Below are 10,516 nucleotides of genomic sequence, written 5' to 3'. Positions count from 1 at the left end.
TTCCGTGCAGATCCATCTTGGACAATCTTTTTTTAATGAGAGACACTTTTGATGTTTGCAGACTGTATAATCTGAATGCTGGTATTTTGTCGATTGATCAGGAGAAGGCGTTTGATCGTGTCAGCCACTCTTTTTTGTTCTCCACTCTGCAGGCTTTTGGTGTGGAGGAGCACTTCTTGTCTCGGGTGAAGCTGTTATACAGTGGTGCAAGCTGCGTCCTTAAGGTGGGGGGTGGGGGGGTGGGGGGGGAATTAGCAGCCCTGTACCAGTTGGGAAGGGGATCAGGCAGGGCTGCCCCATCTCAGGTCAGCTTTACAGTATAGTCATTGAGCCTCTGTTGTTTCGGCTCAGGAGCAGGCTGAAGGGTCTGAGTCTACCAGGGTTGGCCCACAATCCACTCCTACTTGTAGCTGCTTATGCTGACGATGTTAGTATCCAGGGTCAGGAGGATGCTGGGGAGCTGAAGCAGAGTCTCTCTCTGTATGAGAAAGCCGCTGCAGCCAGAGTAAACTGGGAAAAAAGTGAGGCCTGTCTGCTAGGTGAGTGGAAGGTGGAGGACACACCCACTTTGCCTGGAAACTTGAGGTGGGGCAGTAGGGGATTAAAGGTGCTAGGAATCCAACTAGGGAGTGAGGAAATGGTAGCGCAGAACTGGGAGGGAGTGCTCGGGAAGGTGCGGGCCAAGTTGTCTAAATGGAAATGGCTGCTACCGCAGTTGTCGTATAGGGGAAGAGTTCTGATTTTCAACTACCTGGTTGCCTCGTCTCTCTGGCCCAGACTTTACTAACACCACAGCTTGACCTCATGAAACAGATACAGCAGAGGCTTGTAGACTTTTTTTGGTCGGGTCACCACTGGGTGTGAGCTGCGGTTCTGTACCTACCTGTGGCAGAGGGAGGGCAGGGCCTCATGGACATCAAATCAAGAATGGCTGTTTTCAGGCTGCAGGCAGCCCAGCGGCTGCTGTATGGTGGCTCTGTTGGCTGGGTGTCTGTGGCCCGGCTACTATTGTGGCGGGCTGGAGGACTTCAACTGGACAAACAGCTTTTCCTCACGGAGCCACAAGTTTTTTTCTGGACTTACACCCTTCTACGCATCTGTCATGGATGCCTGGACGACACTGAACCACAAAAGATCACCAGGCTATAAACCTGGGATGTGGCTGTTTGAAGAGCTGCTCTTTAACAATGACCTCCTGTGCACCACTTTCTTTTCTTCAGCGACTGTCAGGACTGCTTTTGGCCTGGAGTGGTGAAGTTGGGTCACCTCATAAAATCATCGTTGGAGCGACTGAGTGAGCCGACGGCATACGGTCCATCAGGATGCTGCACAACTTGGTGAGGGATTTGTGCCACTGGGTGCTTATGAGCAGGACCGGGGGCTCGTGGACCAGTGGGGTAGTGACCAAGAGTATGCCTTTTCATCTCTGTCAGTCCCACAGTGGGTCAGTGGAGGGAGGAGAGTGGCCTGCTACTTACCGTGAGGACCCTATCCTTATCGACCTTTGGTGCCTGTTCCAGTAAACAACTCTACTGCAGCTGCATGAAGGTGCTAAACATCAGCTCTCTTGAAGAGGTCAGAGAGTCAAAATGGACAGACACTGGCACCAGTCAGCTGGCCGGTCCTGTATAAACCTCCTGCTGAAAAACGGATGGCGGACATCCAATGGAGGATAATACATGGAGCACTAGCTACAAACAGATACAGAGCCCGCATTGACCTGAGCACTGGGGAGGGCTGTCCTTTTTGTTCAGAAACGGAAACCCTGATACATCTAGTCCTGTCCTGCCCATGACTGGCTGGCTTTTTGCTGCAGGACTGGGTGGGAGGCCTTGGAGAGGTTTTTTCAGCTCCTCTTTTCGTCTTTGGGCAGAAACACTGTCCCACAAACAAAAGGACACACGTTTTATTGAACCGTATTTTCGCAAGTGTGAAGCTGGCAATTTGGAGGAGTCGAAAGAACAGGCTGCTGGGGGTTGTTTGAGAAGGTTGATGGCTGCACGGTTAAGGGTGGAGCAGTTTTTTTTTTTAAGTTGACACACAATTTGGAGGGTTTTGTTAGTGTTTGGGCTATTGGGGATGTCCTGTGTTCACTGGGTAAGGATGGTTCCTTGGTGCTTAAGTTGAAGCCCCCCATCCAACCAGGGTAAAGGGGCCCATGAACAGCACCCCCAGCAGCAGACCAGATGCTGCCCCCAGTGAGGAGGACCCCCTGAGGAAAGGCTGGAGTTAAAAAAAACTTTAAAGTATAAAATAAAGGAGCTGTACGATAAGATGAATAAAATGAACAGTTAAAGTAATAAAAGTACAGACGATAATAGATAAGTACTGATAAGAACATAAGAAGGAATTAAAAGGTTAATTAAAAGCCTGATTAAAAAGGTGAGTCTTTAACCTTCCTTTAAAAACATCAACAGTCTCTGCAGTCCTGAGGTTCTCCAGCAGGCTGTTCCAGAGGCGGGGGCCATAGTGGCTAAATGACGCCTCGCCGTGGGTTTTGGTTCTGGCTTGTGGTATAATTAAAAGGCCGCTGCCAGAGGACCTCAGGGCGAGGGTCGGTATGTTAAAAGAAGATCAGACAAATAAGAAGGCGCAAGGCCGTTAAGACATTTAAAAACTAATAAAAGAACCTTAAAATTGATCCTGAAGTGGACGGTGTTACGACCCCCAAAAGGAGTCCAACATATTTAAAGAAGGGACACAGGAGAACAAGCAAGGATCAAACAACAGTTTATTGTAAAGTTTTAAACTGCTTCTTTTCGCTTCTTCGTTCTGTGAAAGATGGTTTTCACTGGCAAATATTAAATAGTTTGTTGTCCAGAACAGAAGAACAAGGATCCCTTTACCACCCGTGCCCCAAAATCAGGAAAAAAAAAACAAAGTACAAACAAAAGATGGCCCAGGAGCACCAGCCAAACAAAACAAAAGGACGTGGTCCCCGGACAACTGCTATACAGTCGTAGGAATGGTTTCCACGTCCAACTAAAGAAAAAACCCCAACTAAACCCAGCAAAGAAAACACGAAAACATGACTACTGGTCACCCCTGGGCAAAATGAACAAAGTGCAAAGAAAAGAACAGAAGGCTAAGCGGCTACCATGGCGTGTCCAGAGCCAAGCAGCCAAACCTTCAGGGCGAGGAGCACACCAGGTGTGTGACGAGCTCCACAGCTGCAGTGAGGAGGAGAGAATCAGAGAGAGGCGGCCACGAGGCGAGGCGACCTCATGGCCTGGGAACAGCCCCTTTTAAAGGGCAGCCACGCTAATTAATTAAGTAAAAAAAACTACTTAATTACTTAACACAAACATATCAAAAAAAGAAATATCCCAAAAAGAAGAGAATATTTAAAGAAAAACTAGACAAAAAATAAAGGGTAACAAAATTATGTGCTCCCAGCACAGACCACCCCCACCCAAAGACACTGAATAGGATTGCAGAAGGCCTAAAAAGAAACCCAACACACCCCGCAACCTATTCAGTGAAGGCAAACTGCAGCTTAAAGGCGCGAATGCGCATCAGCAACAACTTATTCTTGCCCTGGATATGCTTAATGTCTACATTAAAAAATTGCAACCTCAAAGACCAGTTCATAAGGCAACGATTCTTGTTCTTCATGCGGTCCAAAAAAACCAGTGGGTTATGGTCCGTATAAACCAACGTGGGCACACTGGAAGCATCTACATAAACCTCAAAGTGCTCCAGGGCCAGGACCAAGGCTAGTGCTTCCTTCTCAATGGTTGAGTACCACTTCTGATGTCTATTCAACTTCTTTGAAAAGTAAGAAACCAGATGTTCCACACCATCAGCTCCATCTTGCATCAGGACAGCTCCCACACCAACATAACACGCATCAACAGCCAGCTTCAACGGCACATCAAACCGAGGCGCAGCCAGAACAGGAGCATTAACCAATAGCGCTTTAGTTTGCTCAAAGGCAGACTGACACAAACCGGACCAAGAAAAATCCACTTTGGGACTAAGCAAGTCTGTCAAAGGAGAAAAAAACTGCAGAGAAGTTTTTGCAAAACCCTCTATAGTAGCCCACCATTGCAAGATAGCGACGCAGCTCAGTACGGTTAACAGGAACTGGGACCAATAAAATCGCCTCCACCTTAGCCTGAACGGGGCGCACCTGACCTCCTCCTACCCTTTTCCCCAGATAGGTTACAGTCGCTTTACCAAATTCACATTTGGAAAGGTTCACAGTCAGATTGTCCTCACTCAGACGTCCAAAAACCGCACTCAAATGCTCAACATGCTCAGTCCAAGTAGCAGAGCAAACAACCAAATCGTCCAGGTAAGCCTCACAAAATGCTAAGCCAGACAAAACCACATTCATCAGCCGCTGAAAAGTTGCTGAGGCATTACACATCCCAAAAGCCATCACAGTATATTGCAGGAAATCATCCGGCGTGACAAAAGCAGAGACCTCCTGGGCACGCTCCGTCAAAGGTACTTACCGGTAACCTTTCAACAGATCTAATTTGGACACAAATCAAGCAGCACCAACATGATCCGTACAATCCTCCATACGAGGCAGTGGATAACAGTCAGGCCTCATCACCCCATTAACTTTTCTGAAATCGGTACAAAACCGGTCTTCTCCATTGGTTTTAATAGCCAAGAGACACGGAGAACTCCATGCACTACAGCTCTTTACAGCAATGCCGTGTTCCACCATGTACTCCACTTGTTTTTTCAAACGCCGCCGCTTGTCTGGATTCACCCTGTAAGGATGTTATTTAATAGGTTTAGAATCACCTACATCAATATCATGACTGAGCACATGCGTCTCAGTGGGAACATCAGCAAACAGTGACCTATGAGACTGGATCAAATTGATGACATCAGACTGCTGGGACAAATCAAGGTGGGACAACAAAAGAGGCAAGTTCTCCAATGGCACTGAATTAGAAAACTTTCCCTGCGTCAGAGCCGCCGAAAAAACATTGCTCTCCACTTCAGTACCGGACAGCTCCTCCTGCATGTCCGTAAACAAACTGACCCGAGGCTCAGGTGTGTCAGTCTCAACAGGGTCAGACACAGAAGGATCACATGATCCTGAAGGAACACGCTCAACATACGCTTTTAACATGCTGATATGACACAACCGAGACCTCCACCGTCTGTCAGGCGTGGCAACCAGATAGTCCCTATCACCAACTTTCTTCTGAATAAGGTAAGGTCCACTGTAGCGCGCTTGTAAGCTCGAGCCCGGAACAGGCAGCAAAACCAACACTTTATCGCCAAGCTTAAACGCTCGAACCTTTGCCTGTTTGTCAAACACAGCTTTCATCCTAGCTTGTGCAGCTTCAAGATTTTCCCTTGCTATCTCCACAGCATGATGCAACTTCAGCCTAAAGTTACTGACATAATCCAGTAAATTCTGGTCACACTCAGCACAAAGCCACTTATCCTTTAACAATTTCAAAGGCACCCGAACCGTGTGTGAAAAAACCAGTTCTGATGGGCTTAAACCCCAGCGATTCCTGCACCACCTCCCGTACTGCAAACATCTGAAGATGCACCCCCTCATCCCAGTCCTTCTCTAACTCCAAACAGTATTTGCGCAGCGTAGATTTCATTGTTTGGTGGAATCGTTGCAGCGCTCCCTGACTCTCCGGATGGAAAGCACTAGAATGGCAGTGCTTAATACCAAGCTGCTTCAAAACCGGTGCAAAAATTCTAGACATAAAGTTAGATCCCTGATCAGTTTGCACAACACAAGGCAACCCAAACAGTGAAAAAAATTTAGTCAAGGCTTTCACTACAACTGGAGTCATTATTTTACACACGGGAAAAACTTCAGGAAAACGCGTAGCAGCACACATCACAGTAACCAAGAATTTATTTCCTGATTTAGTCCAAGGGAGAGGACCAACACAGTCAACCAACACACGTTCAAACGGATCATTCACAGCTGGAATAGGGTACAGTGGAGCTGGCGGGATTGTTTGATTTGGTTTGCCAGCCACTTGGCACCAATGACACGAATTGCAATGACGCACCACATCACGTTTTAATCCTGGCCAAAAAACACGCCGCAGGATACGATCGTATGTTTTCCGTATGCCAAGATGACCTGCCAGCGAATTATCATGACCAAGCTTCAAAATCTCAGCTCGATATGAAGCGGGCACTACAACTTGTGTTACCACACTCCACTCTTCTACAGGAGAAACATTCAAAGGCGTCCATTTACGCATCAACAATCCATCCCTGAAAAAATAACCGGTGGACATTTCTTCAGACCCCCCCATTCGCGATCTCAATAAACAGCTTAGCCAAGGTTTTATCTGCTTTTTGATCAGCAATTAATCGTTTTTTCTGGAAATGGACAACGTGCTCAAATCAGGTGTATGCGTTTGACATTTCTCAGTGCTCTCATGCAACTCAGACTCTTCACCTGACTCACTCCCACTCAGGAAACTATCACTCAAATCAGTGTCATTCTGACTGTCAGACTGCTCACGTTTAGCTGCCGCCCGTGTGACTGCACACGAAGTGAACACCTCTGGATATCTACTTGCCAATTCATCAGGACCAGTACACAAAACTGGGACAGACGTAACCTCAGGAGTAGCTAAAATTCGACCTCCGGCCAAATCATTTCCCATTATGACAGACACACCATTTATGGGAAAACAAGGGCGCGCCTCCACAATAGCGTCCCCAGACCACAGATCTGACTGAATAAATATTCGATGTAAAGGAACTCCTATCTGCTCCATGTTAAATCCACGGACCGGAACCTCATATACGTGTATATATATATATATATATATATATATATGTTCTGGGAGTGACTGTCATAGCTGTGGTTTGTGGTCTGGGATGAGTAAAAGCAGCTGCTGTGAGAAATAAATCATCTCCCTGAGGCCAGCTTATGGCTGATGTGTCCTCCTCCATCTCCAGCATTAATTAACCATCAGTAGAATAAATCTGTTCCACCTGGGGTTCATCTCCAGCTCCTGCTCCACAGATTCTTTGTTGTTTTTCCTGCGGCTGCAGCGTCCCGGGACACCAAAGAAATGTTTTATAGAATCCATAAATGTTCTCCTTCAGCAGGTTTTGGAAAGCCGACGGGATGAAGTGAGATGTTGACAGCAGGAAGAATATTCCTCGTCAGGACTCCCAGTTTTTGTTATTATTTGGAACAAAAATCTGTGTATAACAAGATAAAACTGAAAATGTACAGTTTTTGACCATAAATTAAAAAATTGTTTCCATTTTTCTCCATGGAAGTGAAATTGGACAGAATAAAACGCTGGGAACAGAAACACCGACCAACATGGGTCAGGCTGTAAAAACAGGTCAACATATTCTGTTATCTTCCAGTAACATGATTCAAACATGCATGGAAGTCGTTGGTATTCATGACTTTATGAAGAACTGATGGATGTCGTGATGCACAGAACGGATTTGTTTACATTTTAGCTTTGAGTTCCGACTTATAAAGACAACGACTGCAGATTGACCTCCTGTACTGTCATCATTTGGAAGTAATACGAGTTATATTCAGAAAACTTTTAAATGATTTTATAATCCTCTTTTTTGTGTGTTTTTTACATGTGTTCCTTGTTTGAATAAATTACAGATAACATCTAGTAAATAATCTGCCGGATGTCAGAACCGAGACCCGCTAACGGAGAGACATGAGCAGCAGCTGACAGACGACGGGTTCACGTATTTATGGAACAGAACAGGTGCAGAGATCCTGGGAGACCTGGAGGAACCTGGACCAGATCCAGAACCCAGCAGGGTCAGGAGGACAGGAGAGACTGGTTCTACCAGCAGGAACAGAAGAGAGAGAGACAGAACCAGTCACTGACAGAACCAATCACTGACAGAACCAATCACTGACAGAACCAATCAGTGACAGAACCACTGACAGAACCAGTCACTGACAGAACCAATCACTGACAGAACCAATCACTGACAGAACCACAGACAGAATCACAGACAGAACCAATCACTGACAGAACCAATCACAGACAGAACCAATCACTGACAGAACCAATCACTGACAGAACCAATCACAGACAGAACCAATCACAGACAGAATCACAGACAGAACCAATCACTGACAGAACCAATCACTGACAGAACCAGTCACTGACAGAACCACTGACAGAATCACTGACAGAACCACAGACAGAACCACAGACAGAACCATAGACAGAATCAGTCACTGACAGAACCAATCACTGACAGAACCAATCACAGACAGAACCACAGACAGAACCACAGACAGAATCAATCACTGACAGAACCACAGACAGAACCACAGACAGAACCACAGACAGAATCAATCACTGACAGCAAACATGTAAATTAATACTTTTTTGTGTGATTTTAAAATACGATGTCTGTAATTTAACAAAATATGAAAATATATTTATTCTATTCATATTATTTGTATTTTGTTGAAAAATTAAAACCTTTATTTTCCACAGAGGAACAAACCTCCAGAGGCTGGAGACTGACTCCCTGAGAATCCATCAGTGGGACCGACCAGAACTCTGGAGAGAAGAACAGAGCCATCTCTGAGACAGATTTCCCACGAAGCAGCTTAGACGGTTTCTGTCCATACGTGGTCCAGGGAATATCTCATCAGGTCCATGGTCCAGAGAACATCTCATCGGGTCCAGAGAACATCTCATCAGGTCCATGGTCCAGAGAACATCTCATCGGGTCCAGAGAACATCTCATCAGGTCCATGGTCCAGAGAACATCTCATCAGGTCCAGAGAACATCTCATCAGGTCCATGGTCCAGAGAACATCTCATCGGGTCCAAAGAACATCTCATCGGGTCCATGGTCCAGAGAACATCTCATCAGGTCCAGAGAACATCTCATCAGGTCCAGAGAACATCTCATCAGGTCCAGAGAACATCTCATCAGGTCCAGAGAACATCTCATCAGGTCCATGGTCCAGACTCTGTGGGGGGAATCTTCATCAAAGACCAAACTGCATTGTTACAGTTTTGTAGAGTTAATCTGTAAATAATGTTTTTATGAAAACAGAGAAACTGTAAAATAACAAAAGTAACTCTTCAGAAAAACAAAAACCAACTTCACTATAAAATGTTTAAACTGTGATGAACAAAGACAGAATAAATGATGTTCCAGTGGTGAAGAGGCAGATCTGAACTCTACAAACTCTGAGGCAGGACCAGAGAGCCATCAGAGAGAATTATTGATCAGCTGCTGATTGATTAGCTCATAACAAAGACCAGGACGCTCCACATCTGAAGCTCCACCAGGCTTTTGTTCCGTCAGAGCTCTGAGTGAAGCAGACAGTCGCCTTTCAGACTCATTAGCAGCCCTGATGTGATGAACTCATCAAAGGCTGGAGATGTGAGGAAGCGTTTCCCGCTCTTCCTACCGACAACACTCCCTGTTACCCAGAATTATTCAAGAGCGAGAGTTTCAGAGGGAAAGTGTGTCAGGAGCTGCCTCAGAGGACCGAGCAGCAGCTGTGGAGGTCTGGATGGAGCTCAGCTGATGTCCACGTCAGAGACACAAACAGCAACATCAGACACACAACAGGAGAAAACACTCAGGAGATCAGCACGTCCTGCACAACCACACAAACACCCGCAACAGGAACACCGAGAACACTCTTTTATTCCTGCTGACACTGAAAACACCTGACCTCAAAGCAGGAACCATGACCAGAGATTTTACACCTTTCTGTGTTGGTTTTACTTTTTTTTTTACATTAAATTTGTATATTTTTGTGTTTTAAATCTTTTTCTATGCTGATTTTACATCATTTTTACATTGATTTTGCATCTTTGCATCCAGGGCCGGCCCAAGCCTTCAGTGGGCCCTAAGCCAAATTTACCTTGGGGGGGGGGGGGGGGGGGGCCACGAACGACTTCAGTGCAAAATTTGAATATATGTCAAGTAGTGATGGGTAGATGAGACCCCATCATGTGTGTCACACTTTTCCCTCATTGTATCATTCATGTATCACGCAGTGTCGGTTTGACTAATTGGTGCCACGAGTGGATTAAGAAATGTACTGCAGCCAATGAACAATAAAGTTTGAAACACTTTGTGATGAATGAGCTTGACTGAAGGTAATGCAACTATTTTTTTAAACTGTATGTCTAAAAATAAATACAAATAGACTTGAAAGTGTTTTTGTTTGATAGAGAAAGTAGGCCTACATGTGATAAATTGAATGTTATATTATCATTAAAATGTAGGCTTAAGTGCTTTGTGCCTGTTGTGACCACAGTCAATGTCAAGTGTTGTTTATAATTTTCTCAATAAACCCAGTTGTGTTACCATGCAGGAAATCATACTGGTAGTAATTTTTAAGCCCCAAAATTATAATTCATAGCATGTATTTCAGCAGTTTTTATGCTTTTACTTTACAGCAAATGCCTCTTTACTTTCACTTCACTGAATTACTTTTACATTTATTGGGGTAAATTTTGACCCAATTTACTTTTACTCAAGTAATGTAATCAAGTTCTTTGATCATTACTGACTATGTTGATGT

The 10,516-nt window shown here is 45.1% G+C and overlaps 1 long non-coding RNA gene across 1 annotated transcript; it reads left to right on the top strand.

Moving 5' to 3' along the window:
• The first annotated feature begins 274 nt into the window (after positions 1–274).
• LOC127533767 (uncharacterized) lies at positions 275–9,860 on the top strand. Its single transcript, XR_007941533.1, has 3 exons — positions 275–8,329; positions 8,457–8,666; positions 8,744–9,860. It is a non-coding gene; the product is annotated as an uncharacterized LOC127533767 (long non-coding RNA).
• Positions 9,861–10,516: the final 656 nt, after the last annotated feature.

Source organism: Acanthochromis polyacanthus, chromosome 4, assembly GCF_021347895.1.
Source record: "Acanthochromis polyacanthus isolate Apoly-LR-REF ecotype Palm Island chromosome 4, KAUST_Apoly_ChrSc, whole genome shotgun sequence".
Classification (NCBI taxonomy): domain Eukaryota; kingdom Metazoa; phylum Chordata; class Actinopteri; family Pomacentridae; genus Acanthochromis; species Acanthochromis polyacanthus.
This window is presented reverse-complemented; position numbering and strand designations above follow the sequence as displayed.